Source organism: Cyprinus carpio, unplaced genomic scaffold (assembly GCF_018340385.1).
Source record: "Cyprinus carpio isolate SPL01 unplaced genomic scaffold, ASM1834038v1 S000006823, whole genome shotgun sequence".
In the NCBI taxonomy this organism is placed as follows: Eukaryota; Metazoa; Chordata; class Actinopteri; order Cypriniformes; family Cyprinidae; genus Cyprinus; species Cyprinus carpio.
In genome coordinates this window covers 455,438-462,225 of record NW_024879402.1, presented here as the reverse complement: position 1 = coordinate 462,225, position 6,788 = coordinate 455,438, and the positions used below count along the sequence as shown (strand labels likewise).

General features: G+C 38.6%; 1 long non-coding RNA gene across 1 annotated transcript; it reads right to left on the bottom strand.

Annotated features, from left to right (window-relative positions):
• Window positions 1-3,458: 3,458 nt before the first annotated feature.
• On the bottom strand, window positions 3,459-4,552 carry LOC122145014. Its single transcript, XR_006160035.1, has 2 exons — window positions 4,486-4,552; window positions 3,459-3,885 (listed from the first exon to the last, which is right to left on the bottom strand). It is a non-coding gene; the product is annotated as an uncharacterized LOC122145014 (long non-coding RNA).
• Between the last annotated feature and the right edge of the window lie 2,236 nt (window positions 4,553-6,788).

Genomic DNA, 6,788 nt, shown 5'->3' with positions numbered 1-6,788 from the left:
CACGCCACATCAATTTGGTAACTGCGCCACCTAATGGTCAAGAGTAATAAACCCTTCATTAACCACTAATAATTTTAGAAATGCTAATAACTTTTGATTGCATTAGCCTATTGTAATAAAACTTGTCTCAAAATATTCCTTGGCTTATGCGGACAACATAGATACCAAATATGCCAGAGTATGCTGAACTTCCTGTTCGCCATTTATATTTATGTTGAAAACATACTTTTTTGAACTCCTCATCAACCGTTAGTCCGATTTTCACCAAAAATCGAGTCATGTGATCTTCAGACTGTGCCGACAAAATGTTATGGATTTTGTGTCGATAAACAAAACCGTATTCGTACAGCGGCGTTACAAATGTTAGGCATAGTGCCAAACTGCATCTGAAGCTGTATCTCTGCAAATATTTGACATTGACACCAAACTTTGTATTTGCCATTGTCACCTCACACTGACCATGCCACATTAATTTGGTAACAGCGCCATCTATTGGTCAAACGTGTAAGCCAATAAGCCAATAAATCATGTTACTAGAGATTGTATTTATGATTTTTCAGCCGTACTAAAAAAAACCAAAAAAAAATAACTTCAACAACTCATCTCATCAGTTGGTCTGATGCCCCATGGCATGTTTAGCTCCTAAATTTGCATCTGGAGTGTTTGGCCCCACAATTGCTGCTTGCAGCTATATTAATTAGTTAGCTTTCTCAAGCCAAATTGCTGAAATGCTAATTAAAATGATTATTATTCTTTTGCTGAGACTTAAATTTCTGACTCTAACTAGTCCTAGGTCTTTTAAGCCAGAAACACCAAACTTAGGTCAGACCTGCAGAAATCTAAAGTGGTGTGAAAAAGGTTTTGCACCCTTCCTGTTTTTCTAATTTTTTGCATATTTGTCACACTTAAAAGATTCAGATCATCAAACAAATTTTAATATTACACAAAGATAACCTGAGTAAATACAAAATGCAGTTTTGAAATAATGATTTAATTTATTAAGAGAAAAAAAGCTGTCCAAACCTTCCTGGCCCTTCGTGAAAAAGTAATTGCCCCCTAAATCTAATAACTGGTTCTTCAACCCTTTGCAGCAACGACTGCAATCAAGCGTTTGTGATAACTGGCAATGAGTCTTTCACATCGCTGTGGAGGAATTTTGGCCCACTCTTCTTTGTAGAATTGTTTTAATTCAGCCACATAAAAGGGTTTTTGAGCATGAATGGACAGTTTAAGGTCATGCCACAGCATCTCAATCAGATTTAAGTCCGGACTTTGATTTGGCCACTCCAAAACCTTAATTTGGTTTTTCCTGAGCCATTCAGAGGTGGACTTGCTGCTGTGTTTGGGATCATTGTCCTGCTGCATAACCCAAGTGTGCTTGTGCTTGAGGTCACAAACTGACGGCCGAACATTCTCCTTCAGGATTTTCTGATAGAGCGCAGAATTCATGCTTCCATCAATTATGGTGAGTCGTCCAGGTCCTGAAGCTGCAAAGCAGCCCCACACCATCACAATACCACCACCATGTTTGATTGTTGGAATGATGCTGTTTTTATAAATGCTGTGTTGGTTTTACACCAGATGTAACGGGGGACACACCTTCAAAAAATTCAACTTTTGGCAAATGTGTGACGAGCCTTTGTGTTCTTTTTGGTCAGCAATGGATTTTGCCTCGGAACAATCTCTTTCTTATAGTTGAATCATGAACACTGAGCTTAATTGAGGCAAGTGAGGCCTGTAGTTCTTTAGATGTTGTTCTGGGTTCATTTATGACCTCCTGGATGAGTCGTTGTTGTGCTCTTGGAGTAATCTTGGTCAGCCGGCCACTCCTGGGAAGGTTCACCACTGTTCCAAGTTTTCTCCTTTTATGGATAATGGCTCTGACCGTGATTCGCTGGAGTCCCAAAGCCATAGAAAGGGCTTTATAACCCTGATACATGTCAACTATTTTGTTTCTCATCTGTTTGTGAATTTCTTTAGATCGTAGCATGATGTGTTGCTCTTTAAGCATGCTTCACTTTATCAGACAGGTTCTATTTCTTGATTCAGCAGGTTTGGCATTAATCAGGCCTGGGTTTGGCTAGTGAAGTTTAACTCAGCTTTCTAAAATAATGTGGTTAATCACAGTTCTTTCAACATTTAACAGGAGGTGGTTTGGTAGGTTTGGACAGCTTTTTTCCCTTAATACATGAAATTATCATTTAAAAACTGCATTTTGTATTTACTTGCATTATCTTTGTGTAATATCAATATTTGTCTAATGATATTTTTTAAGTGCGACAAATACGCAAAAAAAAAAAAAAAAAAAAAACAGCAAGGAGCAAAAACCTTTTCACTGCACTGTATCTATCTATCTATCTATCTATCTATCTATCTATCTATCTAAAACTATTGTAAACTTAAAATAAAAAAAGTATGTCAAAATTTACTTTGATTTGTGTTTAACATTGAAAATTTAACATGATTTAAACACTTGGACCAACTTATTATTTCTTGAGGTAGACAAAGGAACAGTTCCATCAGGAATTTGAATCCGTGGCAGAGATCCCAAATGTCTGGAAGCAAACAAGCTGTTCTGCATACTTCAGGAGGTCGTTGTCTACTTTGGAGACCACTTATTTAGCTGCTGTTGCATCCCCTGACATGCCATCTCCTTTTCGCTCTTTCTTTTTCTATTTTTAGCCCCCGATAGCTTTTTTGCTTTATCCATCTTTTTCGAGTTTCACTATGGTTTCAACGACAACTCACTAACGTTACTGCTGCTCACTCAGCACTCACGGCACCCCGCCCACTCGCGATATTACTCTTGTATGTCTAAATTCTATGTCTGGAATCTTATGAGGGCACCGGCGCTTAGCCTGTTAGTCCTCTAAAATTTATATAACTTTTTTTATATATAACTTTTATATAAATGTATATAACTATTATTATTTTTAAAAAAAATTAACCATCGCTTTGCCCCCCCCCCCCCCCCCCCCCCCCATATAGCGCATACCCACTTTTTGCGCCACTGTACTCAATACACAATAAATTATGACAAATAGTATTATAAAGTGTACTCTATGAAATGCTCATCTTCACAGGATGATGGGGATGAAGAAACCATTTCTGCTGCCACAGAGAGGCCTACAGAGGAAATATTAATATGTGTCTACACATCAAACAATCTACACATTCACATTTCTTCACATTTTTATGTGGAGTAGCCAATAGAATCTGTATTTTCAGTTGCCAGTTAAGGAGTTATATAGACTTCTTCTTATTAAAAAGATAGAAAAAAACAGCAAAGAACTTGTATACTTGGACCGCCAGATCCAAAAGGCAGATCTGGAAATCGAGATTCTGAAACAAAAGCTAGAGGTGAGTGTAAGTTCACAGGTGAATTCTAGTAAGTATTGAAACTATATTAAAATCTAACCTTTTTTTTTTTAGTAGGAAATAAAGAACACCATATAAATTGCTGTGTTTTCATGTTTATTCATTTTCTTTTTTGTTTTTTTGTGGTGGATATCATGATTAATCTGAGAAAACATTGCGGCATATCATATCCCGGACTACCCTTCCATCCTGCAGGGTTCATGGGGTCTTTCTCAGGATCTTGTAATTGTAGGGCAGGGTGTTGCTCCCCTCTAATTATGGCAATGTTATGGAGAACAACACATGCCACAATAATGTCACAGGCCCTTTCAGGGGTTACCCTGAGGTGACGTAGGCACTGGAAATGTGCTTTCAACAGGCCTATGGTCATCTCCACCCAGGCTCTCGTCCTGCAGTGTGCCACATTGAAGCGCTGCTGGGGGCCTGGTTCAGGTTCTGGGTAAGGGGTAATAAGATTTGGTGTGCATGGGTAACCCCTATCTGCCAGCAGAAAGCCATCAATCTCTCCTGTAAGAAAGTTCACATTGCTTTAGAGCTGCATAAAAATTCCCCTGTAAGTGTGTAGTGTATACATTGAATCTGGGGCATTTTGAGTTATTCACATATTCTGAAAGTGTAGTCTCCAAGCTTTTCAACGATGTGTAACACATGGAAATCTGATCATATTTGGAGAAGTTATGGCCATTTGAAGGTAGGAACTCAAAAAAGCTCAAAAGGGAGAAAATGGCCTCTAAGATCGTGCAGTTCTCACCTGCTGGGAGTGACAATAGGGCTCATTTACATCTCATTTAGATAAGCCATACCCCCTGTAAAGCTGCATGGTTGCATAACAACGACAGACTCAACGGGAAAAATCGGACCGCATACTATTAAAAAATAAAGGATAATGTGCATTGTAAAATGTCAGTAATTTATCTTTTTGACTTTTATAAAAATGATTTAGAGGCTGAAATATGTGAGTTTTATCTTTTTATAAAACCTTTTTTGTCAAAACTCTATTTGAACTTGTGCATTATAGATAACGTTGCAAGACACTCCTTTAAAATCTGGCCATCATTTTTAATTTTTAACACAAAACGACAAACTTTGATGTTTATGGAAACTCACCCCATAAAAAACAGAAAAGTATTCTTGCAGATCTCGTTGCCTCCAATGAAATAAGTCGTTCGGGCACACTTTCTCTTTTTTTCGGGGTCTTCTTTGTGGATGTTACCATCTCCGAAGTTTGCACTGTGCGTCTGTTTGCCTCTAAATGTCCAATAATTTGCATGTCCTGCCACTCTTTTTCCACAGCTAAAGAATCCAGCCGTATGTTGTACATAATGTCTGGAGAAAGCTTCTGGCTACAGGACTGTCTCCCATACAGAGAGTTCTCTTTTCTCCTCGTGTAGCATTTACAGTCAAAGTTACGGATTTTCCCCATTTCTCTGTCTTTATCCCCATCAAATGTTACTATCGATATAGCCTCTGATATCTTACGGTCCAACTCGTCTGACGCCAGTCCGATACATTCTTCCTTGTCTTTATCTTCGCTCAGTTGTAGATTAGGGCTATTATTCAGTCTTATTATGCCGCTTTCATCGTCGCTCAGATCGTCTTCAGAATCAGTGAGCGCTTGTTCATAAGCATCCAGCTTGTCGAAGAAGTACTTCAAAACATTTTCGCCGGCCAGAGCGCTGCATAATAATTAGCCACGCTTCCCTTGGAGGGCGGGGGCAATAACAAAAGAAACAAAAGCCGGCTTATCCAGTATGGAAATACACACAGACAATGACACGCCCCTACTGCGTGCTAGAATCTCCAAAAAACAAGCCGATTTCAACCTCAAAATGTACGCTTTTAAATATACCAATACTGCTATCTCAAACACGGAGAGGCTTCTTCGTGATCTCAACTAACAGATTCTGTAAAAAAACGACGAAAATCACCAATTTAAAAAAAAAAACACTTCTTTCTCATTTTGCTCGAAAGTTGTGCTGCCGACTTGTGTCACTGGTTTCTGTGATGGGTCACATATGTGTATAGGACATACATTTACTTACCCCTTTCCAGTTTGTTGCTCAGGGTTCACTCCTGATACATTCTTGAATCATGAACAGAGCCGGGCCACTTGGCAGCATCACATATGATCTTGACAGTGCAAAGAATGAGACATGTACAGTATTGTGATGTAGTCTTTGACCATTAGAAACAGTAGGCTGTCAGTGTACCTGCACATTAATACTGTGGATTAACCTCCTGTTGACATAATCCGCTTCATTTTCAGAAGGTGCAATGATCCGAATATGTGTGCCATCAATGCACCCAACCACATTCAGAAATCCTAAAGGGAATTCTAATTATTAGGTTACTTCCAAGGGTCACAGCAAGATATTCTTAGCTGAATGTCATTTATCAGGTTAGCCTCATTTAAACCGATTTATACACCACTGACCTGCAATCCTGTAAAACTCCTCTTTGATGGCTCTCACTGGTTTGTGCCCAGGAAACAACACAAAAATTCTCAGAAAGTGCTTAAGAGCAAGGCACACTTTCCTGACAGCTCAGCAAACAGTAGCCTTACTAATATGTTCTCCATCCCCGATGTTATACAGAAAACTACCATTTGCAAAGAAATGTAAGGCAATGCAAAGCATCTGCTCTGATGTAAGAGCACGGTCACGATGGCTGATGTTTCTGGTATAAGGATGGATGAGATTATGGATGTATCTTATTGACTGTAAAGAAAAATGGTACCACTCAAAAAATCCACTCTGGGCCTCAAAATCCTCAAACAAACAATGTTCTGAATCTCATGTTTATGTGCAACGAAATATAATGTATCATTATATGAGACCCAGGATAACTGTATCATCAGAGAACTTAATCATGTAATTGTTAGCAGTACTACATGTGAATTCATTAGTGTACAGTCTGAACAGTACTGGGGAACTAACACACCCCTGAAGCACAAACAACGGTCTGGCATAGGCCTTAGGATTCTCAAGATGTTAAAGCACTATGTGCACTATACAGTTGATTCCATCATCAGTGCCTTTCTGGTGTTTATGTGCAAACTGATAGGGATCTAACTGTGTGCCTACATCAAGCTGTAGTTTGCTTATAATGAGCTCACATTACAATGAAGTAAAACTGAGCATTGCTCACTTAACTCACGAGCTACAGGTATGAGTGTGTTAACACAGTGCCATCAGCTGCACTAAAGGGATCTGCCCTTATGTTGTTAAAGTTTGTTATTTAAGACATTCATAATACATATTAATAAAGCAAGGTGCCCTGTTTGAAATATATAACATGTATGGTTTATTTAAACTGCAAAGGTAAAATATAAATTAAAAGTATTACAGCAGATATAAAGGGGGAGGAGAATTTATTCGTGCGTCAGGTTTTTCAATATAAAACACTTCTGC